The following is an 11,243-nucleotide window of genomic DNA, read 5'->3' as shown; positions in this document are numbered from 1 at the left end:
TGGGAAGCATGTTTTAGTACAAAAGATTGATCTATTTCAGGATTAAAAAGGGAGAGATCAAAGTGAAATGTTGGTCGGTGTACCTGTTACATGGATGAGAGCTATAAAAGTATTTCCTGGCAGAAGAAAGATCAAAATGGTTTACATTTTTAATAGTTGTGTCTGTAATGTGTAGCTCTACTCTCATTTTTGAAAGAGGAAGTGTTGTACGTTTTAGTTTACTGTGTGTAAGTTTCAGTAGGTTAAAAGTGATTTTACTAAAGATTGTAGTGTATAACATATTTGCCACTAGATAGTTCTAAAGCAAGGTTGAATGCTTTCCTGAGGAAGATGAGCTATGTCAAACTGTGGTTTCATTCTGGAACTGGTCTTAAGTAGGGGGGGAGTGAGAAGAGGGAAGATGGGCTGTCTTCTTCATTGCAAACAAAAGTGACCCAAGAAAAGCAATGTTGGAAAACAGTTCATTGTGTACTTGAACAATGGGTGGACACAAGAAAGAGGATAGAAGCAAGAAAAGGGGATGTGGAAGCATCTGATTGTTATAGTCTGGGCTATACAAGAAGTCAAACTGCATTGTAAGGGGTTATTTCTGGCCTTCTGTTTTGAAAGCAAAGACTACTTTAAGGGTGTTAGACTTTAAAATAAACTGCCATGCTTGTATTTTTTTTTTTAGGAGACAAAAATCAAAGTGTGAGTTAAATGACTAGATGTGGGATTTTTTTTTTTTTGCTTCCTGTTTGTCAGGGTGTTCACGTTTTTTAAATTCTTTTTAGTACTGTTCAGTTTAACTTACCTGATTTTCTAATGTATTTGGTGGGTTAATTTTTGGTGTAATGCGATTCTGAATTATTCCCTTACAGGCAAGGAAGATACTGTGTTGTTATCCAGTTGTCATAGTTGAGTTCACTCTACAAATCTGCAAGATTCCTACTGGAGTGAAAGGTAATTAGTGGTTTATTTTTTTGGATCAGAAGATTCATTGTATGAATTTACTAAATAGGCAAGATTTTGTGTTCTGTTTCAGCTTCTCATTTACTTTGCCTGTTGACATGATAAATTTGTGTTGTGAGTTGTCAGGTTTGTAATATTGTGTAGAAAAGAACATCTTGATGGTACAGTAAATATTTTGACTTCTACTTAAGAAGTTTGTGGAGTACACTCTTCTGTGAAGGTGATTTTACTGCTAACTTATTTCCTCCATAGGCTTCACCTTGTCTTTGAGAACTTGGTAAAGATTTACAGACGAAGTGAAGGCTGTATCAACAGAATATTGATTAATTACTCTTGAGTGATCTGAAAATAGCTGTTCTGTTTGGCTAGTGAAATGAGGAAAGTATGTTCGGTGTATAGTAGGTGACTATAGACTTAGTGGTGAGACAGCTCAGCAAGAGTGCATGTTTATTTTAACCTTTAGGGGGAAAAAGGTTTTTTGCACTTGCTGTAGTGTCTGATACTTTAGAGGCACTATGCAAGCACTGCATTACAACAGCTGCGAGTTGGGTGTTATAAAGGAGATTGTCAGATGCCAACCCTTTGCTGTGTACATCACAGCTGCCTTTGATGGCATAATGTTTCATGATTGCACTTAAGTATGGGATGCTTTCAAGGCCTGACTTGAAGCGAAGTTGGCCTCTTGTGTAAAAACGAATGTCTGCAGATTCTTAGAAGCAGGTAGTAATATTTTGCTTGTGTTTCTTTGATTGGATTTTTTTTTCCTAAAGGAGAAAGGGTTCTACTACTGTTCACCTCTGTGGTGCCTTTATTAGTAGTAGCATGGCTCTTCAGAGCTCTTGTGAAGGAGAGTTGCAGGAAGATCCTCTCTTTTGAAACTGGTGACTTTTGTTAGTGTCTAGGGGGTTAACTGGGTGTTTTACTTGATATTGTAGCCACCATAGGGCTCTTATTTGTCTGTATCTGGGTTTTTCCTCCCTGTATTCTTTCTGAAGGGTGTGATAAAGCCTGTCTTTTTTAGCTTACCTTGCTGTTACAAAGTCAGGCAGTCTGTGTGCTCTGTGGGGTCATTGTTAGGAGATGTTGCTATTGAGTAGTAAAATAGGGTTAGCTAAGGACAGTTTTAAGAGAACTGTGGATTGCCATGGTCCTCTAGGCTTGAATCTTCCCTTTACTTCTAACATTGTCTACGTGGTTTTCTGTTTGCAAAGCAGTAGTTCTGGAAAACTATTTCGTAGGAAAAAAATTTCAGTAACCAGAAAATAAAAATAGACTAAAAAAAAAAGGCATGGACTTGCTGTAAGATCAGTTTCATCTTAAAGTGCTTGCACTGATGACAAAGCAGAGTTTAACTGAATATTTATTGTTGAAATTACTCTCTAATTAGTAGTGTTGTACAGCTAAATGTAACACCAGGTTTTACTGTAATTTGGTGCTATCCCATTACTGTGGGTAGAGAAGTATAGACTAGAGCTGTGGTATTCTTTATAGTGGCCTGGATAAGAATTCGACTACAACATTTTAAGAACACAGAATGTTATTAAGAGTATGGAAAGCTTCAGTATGCATTTAAAATGCACGATGTGCCCTCTTACCACAATGGAAAATTAGAACAGCTTTTTCTCATTAGAAATACTCTGTTATTCTGTATATGGGATTTAAAATATATATTCTTAGTTCAAATTTTTGAGTTCATACTAGGCAGACCTTTGAATTCTAACTGATTCAGCATGTATCCTCCTACTTCTGAAAATCAAACCTGAATTAAAATCTGGTGATAAAAATATGCTACGGTTTCACATTTGTTGAAACACTTATTGCTTCCAGTTACTCACAGAAGCAGGGATTCATCAATTAAAATATGTCAGAATATACAAGATATGTCCTGCAAACTTCTTTGAGCATTTCAGTTTTGGATCTGAAAGTTTGTTTCCAAATAGTGTTTTTTACTTTGTAGACATTATTTGTAAACAATCTCTTTGCTGTTTCCGCAACTGAAAGAAGCTGTTTTGTCCCATTTGGCTTCTCCTTTTGAAGTTGTACTTAAAAGCTGTGTTTAAATAATACTGTAACTGCTGCTGTTTCATCATCAAGCAATTAAAGAAATATGCCTTGTATATCATTGATCTTCTCTTTGAGGACTGAATCCTTTTTCTTGTATGGCTTTTTTGGTACTTTTCCTGGTAGGGTATTTCATGTTTTTTGACCATGAGTCTGAAATAACTTGGGCAGAGTAGGGAACCCACAGACAGAACCAAAGGATGCTGTAGCATTCAATTAATTCTTGATGTTTTGTCTTGGCTGCCTTGTCCCCTCTGTGAACAACATTTGTCAAAAATCATCACATATTATGGTTAGAGGCAGCTGCTTGGATCAAGGCTGGGATTGCTACATATCAGTGTTACTGCTCCTTCTTTGCAAACCCCAGTTTTAAGTGATTTTAGCATTAAACCTGTTTTGGACCTCTAATTATCTCATTAGTTAACTTAAGATGTTGGTGTTTGGCCTCACTCTTGACTGTGTGCTTGAGGATATTACAGAGAGCAATTAATGCTTAATGAAATTTGTGCACTCAGGGATTTTTTTGTTCCCCACCCCTCCCTGCCACACTTGTATTTGCTTATACTGAGACTGTTGTATTTCCAAGCATGTTAAATTTTTTTCATTCTGAAGGATTAGACATTTCATTCTGAAGGCTGAAATTCCATAGTCTCCATATTTTCTGCTGAGTTGAATTAAAAGGTAAGGTGAAACATGTAGCATATTTAAACATAATAGGTTTTTGTCACTTCTGGATTTTGCCCCAGTGGCATTTCAGAAAGTAAGGATGCTACTTAAGTGTCACGGCATAACTGCAGAATAATGACTTAGTGTTTTGGCTGAATAGTTGAGGTGTTTTGGGGAAAAGTTTGCACTGTTACCAGCATGTTCTTTTTGTACTGTAGAAGAAATTTAAGTGGAGTTAGGAATGCTGCAGCCCTGTGTTGTAGGTGAGAAAATTCTTGGAGGAAAGGTGCCTTTTCTGTAGAAATGCTTTGTAAAATGAGCTCTGTTGCAAGAGAGTTCTATGTTTAAAAACTTAATCTAAAGCAAAAATGAAATTGTGCTACAGAACACAGTAATAAATGACAGTGTTCTGTCTTGGGGGAGTGGCAGGATGATGTGGTCAATCTAGTTTTAAGAAACCACATATACAGCATTGCTGTTCCTTTCCTATTCCCTCATATGCCCACTGGCTTTAGCAAATTTAGTAAAAGGTACATGACCCTACATTCTTCTTTCATCCTTAGGCCATTACAAGATCAGGAATCCAAACATAGTATTTGCAGTCTTAACTAGAGACTAAGTATTAAATGTGAGAATTACCACTGAAGAAAGAGTTTGTACTGTTTTAGCCCTAATATGAAAGGAGAACTCTAGAAGCTGCTTTAGTTCTTGTCTCTTGTGCATTCTGGACTTCTGTTCCTTTTGTTTCAAAAAGCATAATGAAGTTCTATAAAAACACCCATGTATCAGCTGAAGTATATTTTGCCTGAGCTGATTTTTTTAAAAAATCTAAGAAATCCAACTCTGTCTTGAGGAATTGTATTTGATATACCGGGCTAAGAATTAAGGGTTTTATTTACTGCTTGCAATTGGAGTTTTAAAGGCTAGTGTGAGAAAGGCAAAATATGTCTCCAGTATACTGGAAGGAAGTTTGCTTCAACCATTTTTTCACCTTGATAAAAATGCAGCTTCTTTGCATTTTTCAGACCTTCTGTTCAGTTTCCCTAATTTTTAGTTTCTTAAAAATTTCTTAAGTTGTATTCCAGGGCAACACCTAGTATGGAACTGGTTGGCTTACCATAAAATTACTCAGTGGTGGTACATCATGCCTTGGAGAAAGGGATATGTGCTGTATGTAGCATGTTAACACTTTGGAATGGAACCAGATGAAAACAGTTTTTTTGGGTGAACTGTTTAGTCACTGTCATGAGCCCTAATTTTCTGTCATGAAACATCTTGTCTCCATAAACTGTTGAATGATGTGGGAAGATTAATTTGCCTGGTGGAGTTACTTAGAAAAAGAGGCAAGATGGCTAGTATGTTGTAGTCCATGTGTTAAGCTTACTGAAGTCAAAATCAAGCTGCTTCATTCTTTTACGGCTGTATGATCTTTGCTTGCTCATAAAGGATACTCACAAAAAAAAAAAATCTGTGGATCCTTCCTGTTTAAAAGCTCACAAGGCTGTTCTTGTTTTACTTGTACTTAAAGTCAGTTTTTCTTTAATGGTTTTGATTAAATGTTTTAAGACTTAAAGTAGTTATGCTACAGAGATTTTTCTGCAAATGTTATTTTTAAAATTGAGTGGGTTTTCATGTTGTCATGTTCCCAAGGTTAACAACAGTACATGACTCTTGCTAGAAGGCTCAGTATGTGAGCAGTTAAACTAACAGCTCAAGACACAAGTGATTTTGTATTCTCTGACTGTTTTTAGATCCTTGGTTACATCAAGAAGGTAAAAGCATAGCCACTTATTTTGGGGAAAAATGTGTTTTTTTTCTCTGCTGGTTCATTTTGGGTGTTTGGTGAGGGTTTTTTTTGTTGTTGTTTTCTGTTTTTTTTTTTTTTTTCCTGCCTCTCTAATGCTTTGTTTCAGGTAACTCAGACAGTATGTTTCTATGTGTGCCCTGATCATGAAGGTAGCAACTCAAATTAAAGGAAAATGAAGTTAATTTTATCAGACATCTTGTTTAATGTAACTTTATTAATTGCTAAAAAGTGGTTTCTGTAGCTTGTCAAATCTTGCTTGTTCTTTCATCATATTCCTGTTTTTCAGTATAAAATGGAATAAAGATGATCTCTCTGTTTTTGAGAAACAAAGTTGGTTTGTGTGGAGGTTTTTTTTTTTAATGGGTATGGAATTTATTTCTTTCAGAGAAGAGCAGCTTCTGCTGACTGGTTTCAGCTTATGCCTCCCACCAGTTTGTTGTAACCAGTCACTTATCTCCTGTTATCTCTGTTGGCACTATGTGATTGTGGGCAGACTGTGGGGCAGCATTGAGGCATCCTAAAGAAGGTTTAGGATGGAAATTCCCCAATTTAGTGTTCCCATTAGAAAAATCCAAACCATGTGCTGCTTGCTTACTTCCCTGCCCCCTTCCCTTTCCTCTTCAGTTGGATAGAGAGGAGAATTGGAAGCACAAAAGCTAGAGATTGTGGGTTGAGATAAGAGCAATTTACTGGAAATAGCAATGAAATAAGAAAAGGAACAGTAAGAGCAACAATATTAATAACAGTGTATGAGGGAGGTGAGCAATTCACATGTGAGTGCTCCCCACACAGAGCCTGGTGAATACCTGGCTGTACCATCACACTTTACAATGCAGAAGGGACTCTTTCCCCAGTCCCCCAGACAATAATGTGAGATGATATAGAATAATCTTTGCCTCCTGGCCAGGCCTCCTCTTGGCTGCTGTGAAGGTTAACCCTGTCCTTGCTTGAACCAGGACATTATCCTCCCCTTAGTCTATACCATTCATGTCATGCACAAATCCTACACCTACCAGCTATATATGTACATATATATGTACACACAAGCATAGGTATCATTTCAATAGTCAATGCTGTCCCTCCATGATGTCTGTTAACTTGGTCTGTGACTTTGGGCTCTGTACATCCTAGATGTCTTCCAGGGCAGGAGGGCTGGTGTTGTTGCAAGCTACATCAGGAGCCTTGTGTATCTGGAGCAGACCATATTCGTTGTCCATGGTAGTTATGGCATACAGTGGCAGTGTTGTTCAGCAGCTAGTATTATAAAATTCAACATTACTGAGAACAAGACTGTTCTCACCCAAAAACCAAATTCCTTGAGGTACACACTGTTCCCCCATCCCTTTGCATTACCCCCCAACTGTCCCCAGATCCTCGAACAAACACAGTCACACAGACAGGTTCACCTTTGCTGTAGGTGGGTTCAATCCAAACTGGTATTACTCAAATGCACCAAGGAGACTTCATCCACTTCTATGGTATGTGGGGGTTTCCACTGGGCAGGACCAGCTGGATCAGTGGAGCCTCTGCTGTTAACTAAGCCAGGCAGCCTTTGCTGAGTGTGGATTCCAGTGTTTGAAGGCCCCATTGCCCACTGCTTTCAGCAGTGATGATTTCTAACACTGCTGCACTGTTCAATTTCCCCAGAGGCTGGCACATGACAGGGACTAGCATACACCCACTCAGCCCTGCCATATCATCCATGTGCAGGGCCTCCCCACATTTGTATTTTGGCCGTAGTCTACCATACCATAGAGGCCTTAGCTGCTTGGCCTGTTTGATGGCAGCCCATATTTCACAGGTGCAGATAACCTGGGACAGTGTCCATGGTGAAGTTCACGCTTTGATTGCAAACCCATCCGTGTGTTGCATTGCTTCCCGGATGACATTTCAAGCCAGAAGTTATTCACCTTTGTTACCAGTCCATATCTACTTTAATCTTGGCAGCTTGATCCATTGTTGCAGTGTTCTTTGGTAGCCCAGCTCTTGGGTATGTGTGTGTCTATGTGACATTTACTCTCTACCTAGGCAGTGCTGTCTTGCCACGTTTCAGCAGCCTGGATGGGTTTCCCTCTGTGCTGCCAGTTAACATTTTTCCATCAGTCCAGCCACCCCCAGATCATTTGCTGCCCTCCATGAGTTAGTGTAGAGCACTGGCTGTTTCTCATTCAGCAATGTCTAAAGCTTGCTGGATGACTTTCAGCTCTGCACTCTGGCTTGATCCACCTTGTCCCTCAATTCTGCTTTGATGATGATTGTCTGATATTTTTGCCTTTATGACAGTTCTTGCTGACTTCCTAGATCCCTGGGTGATTGGGGTTTCCTCTTTGAGCTTGCTGTGTGATCAACACACTCTGCCTGCTCCATGTGGTGTCAGTGGTGTGATGTGTGGTAGGGACTTTCCCTTTGAACATCAGCTCAGTATTGGCTGGAAGCCAAGTCGCAGAAGAAGCTGTGTTTCAGTGCCAGTCATTTCTAAGACAGCTTCATTAGCTGCTGGTATCTCAGTTGAGCTGTAACAGGCCTGGGATCCTTTGCATCCCTGACCGCAGAAATCACAGGGTTATCCTTGAGTCTTTCTTGGTGCTTTTTGCCAGAGACTTCAGGAAGGACCTTTCTCTCTGGCTACAGTGTAAAGCACATTTTTCACATCTTGTACTTTTTTTCACTGACCCAAGGGCTTCTGCATGAACAATCTCCTGTTTCAATTTGTTCAAAAGCTTGTTGTTGTTCAGGACCCCATTTGATTTGAGAGGATTTACAATCTGACTGTAATCAGGAATATGCATCTTCCAAAAACCCACAGCACCTAGGAAAGCTTGTTTCCTTCTTGCTGCTTAGTGGGGACATGGCTATTATTTTGTTGACAATTTCCACATCCATTGGAATCTGACAATGTCCATCTTTTTGTTTTACTCTTAAAAGCTACTTTGCCAGAAGCTTCAGGTATAATATTATTTCAGGTATAGTATTAGTTCAAGTACCTAACTGGTACTTGAAAAGCTGTATGGAAATTCTCTTAATGAGGTTTTTGGGTGTTGCAGAGGCTCAAGCAACTGGCTTGCATGACAGAACAGTTAGCTTGGTTTTCATCCAGAAACAAAGTTTTGCAATGTATATGTCTTCAGTAAAACTAAAGAGAAGCAATATCATAGAATAGCAAATTTATCATCTGTCAAAGCAAAGCTTCATGAATTTTAAATATTCTTATTAGAACAGCAAGATTCTGCTATAATGGTAATCCTACCTGTACTGTTTTCCTAGTTGTTTGCTATTATTAGGGTATTAACAGTTTTTCTATAAAAGACAGTTCTGCCATTAGATTTTTTGCAAACCTGAAGTTACAATTATTTCAATTTTTCAGTAGCATAAAGTAAAATTACAGAATTTTTTCTTTAAACATATGTTTGCAGAGTGTTATTATCCTGAAATTGTATGTACATTATGACCGCATAGAGGAAAAATGTGCCACTGTGTAGGAGTGAATTGGAATTGGAGATACTTGGGATGTTTCTGACTATGATTCATTATTTCTTTGTCTGGTTCGGAGAGCTTAGAGTGTGGCTTTTGTATCTTTGATCATGTCTATCTTATATGTGCAGACATTTGAATAGCAAATTTGGTCACTAACTAGATAGTACTTCTTTTTTCTTCAATACTGATTTTGAGCTAATCGGAGTCGTGATGTCAGTGGGAAGCTCCATGTTCATGGATCATGCAAGGCTGATGCTTTTGAACTGTTTGCTCCTATTGTGGAACCTTTAAAAAGAAGAATGCCCTTAGGTGGCTGAGTATCTCTAGTCTGTATGGAGGTTGTGTTAAGCAGCAGAAGCTGGGTTTTCATTTCCACCAGTAGATGTACTGTTACATGGTTTCTCCTCCTCCACTTAGTTTATGCTCTAAAGGCATGGTTCACTATATTTTCTCTCATTCGTCCTTTTAGCTCCCTCTTCTCCCCACTTCGTTTTCTTCTGTGTTTTGTTTTTTTTTTGCTGTTGCTTACGAAGTTCTGTGCTGCAGAAGAATTGAAGATGGCTTTTTGCTCTGCTAGTCATCGCAAAAGAAGTATTTGTAGCGAGTTGAGAGTGGTCTGATGGTTACATGCTGTGAATTTATGCAAAACGTTTTCTCTGATGTGAGCAGTAAAATGTTACTTGATCCGCAGCTGTATTTTTTTAATGCTACACTATTTTAGCATGGAAGTGTCTTGTTGCTTTATGTGAAAGTGATCACATTCAGGGCTTTAGCTGAAATTGAAGCAGTCACCTCAGAATACTTTAATTAAAATACGGCAACATAACTATTGCTGCAGTGAGATAATCTAATATAGGCCTTACATCAACATGATTGCAGCATAAAGACCCTTATGTAGAATCAAGCCAAGCCAAATATGCTCCCATATTCAGCCAGTGCTTCTGACCTTTTCTGCTGAAAACAGCTGTTGCTCCTTTTGCCCTAGACTAAAGGAGATGCCTGGTTGGCTATTAAGGTGTATCTTCCTTTGCATGTAAAAGCCTTTGAATTTACTGACCTGTCTTTGTACTTGAAAAGCACTGCCATAGGCTAGCTTACTTTTCAGTAGTATGCATCAGTTCACATGACAGAACTGTCTTTGCTGATGCCCCGAAGGCTGGTAATTCTGCAAAGAACTTGAATAGTCTCCAAGAGTTTTACCAGTAATTCAGTGCTTTTCAGCCAAGAGATTGTACTACTGTACTCAGTTTTCAAGTTTTTCCACTAATCTGATTGTGGTTACTTTTTGGGTTTATTTTTATGCTTCGTTGTATTGGTGCTCTTCTTCAAAACACACTTGCAAATTTTAGGATAGAAGTTGTGAAGAACTGAACAGAAAGGTCAAACTCTTCAAACTCTTAGCTTGCTGCTACACAGGGAGAAGTGATAGCAAGGAAAAAGTCACTGCATGTGGAGTGCATAGTTACAGAGATCCTGGGCTTTGACTTCCACTAACTTTCCATTTCTGATTGCTAAAGAGGGCTTAAATTTTGGGGTGAGAATGAGAAAAGGAGGAATCTTAAGTAGCCTTTTCTTTTCCCTTGGGTCACCTATGTTTTTTGTTCTGCAGCCTTTTGTACTGTTAGGATAAGCTGTACTTATTTTACCTAATGGGTTAATGCCTTTTTCTCTCTTTGTGGTGTTTTTCGAGCTTCATAGTGCAAGTAGTGATACTTAAAGGTCTGACTCAGAGCTAGTTACAGAACAGCATAAAGTAGAGAAAGTGAGAAGTAATCAGACTTGCAGTCTGAAGTAAGGCAGCATTGCTGTGGGCTTGTGCTCAGAAGACATTTGAGGCAGCGTAGCAATGTATGATTAGTAAAATACTGATTTGTAAAAATTATTTCCTCTTAATATCAGGACATTTTGACTTAAACATTTAACTTGTTCTATAAAGCTAAAATAGCTCTAAAACATCTTCACTGATTGTTGTTGATGACTTAATTCTCCTGTTTTTCTTTACAGCATTTAATTAGAGGAATTAATCCCTTCTGATTATGATACTATCATTGCCTACAGTAATACCATATTTTTAAACTGACCTCTCAGTTAAAGAAATTCTTGCATCAAAGTGGTTAATTATAGTGATTTTCTAGAATCATTACTAGTGGTTCACACAAGGGAGGATGCTGAAATAAAGCAGTAGATAGGCATCTGGAAAATAACTTTTTTGAGAGTAATTTAATGTAATGAAAATTATGATTCTTTTATCCTCAAATAAGAGATTTCTGAATGTTTTATAATT

At 38.3% G+C, this 11,243-nt stretch overlaps 1 protein-coding gene across 1 annotated transcript in view; it reads left to right on the top strand.

The window, feature by feature from the left end:
- Positions 1–385: 385 nt before the first annotated feature.
- The window catches only part of EPB41L2 (erythrocyte membrane protein band 4.1 like 2), a 103,549-nt gene continuing 92,691 nt past the window's right edge, over positions 386–11,243 (top strand). The window contains exon 1 of the mRNA XM_062489976.1: positions 386–942. The gene's annotated coding sequence lies outside the window, so the exon portion shown is untranslated. The remainder of the gene's footprint in view (positions 943–11,243) is intronic.

Source organism: Cinclus cinclus, chromosome 3 (assembly GCF_963662255.1).
Source record: "Cinclus cinclus chromosome 3, bCinCin1.1, whole genome shotgun sequence".
NCBI classification, from domain to species: Eukaryota; Metazoa; Chordata; class Aves; order Passeriformes; family Cinclidae; genus Cinclus; species Cinclus cinclus.
The sequence above is the reverse complement of the archived record's forward strand: the minus strand, read 5'-3'. Positions and strand labels throughout refer to the sequence as shown.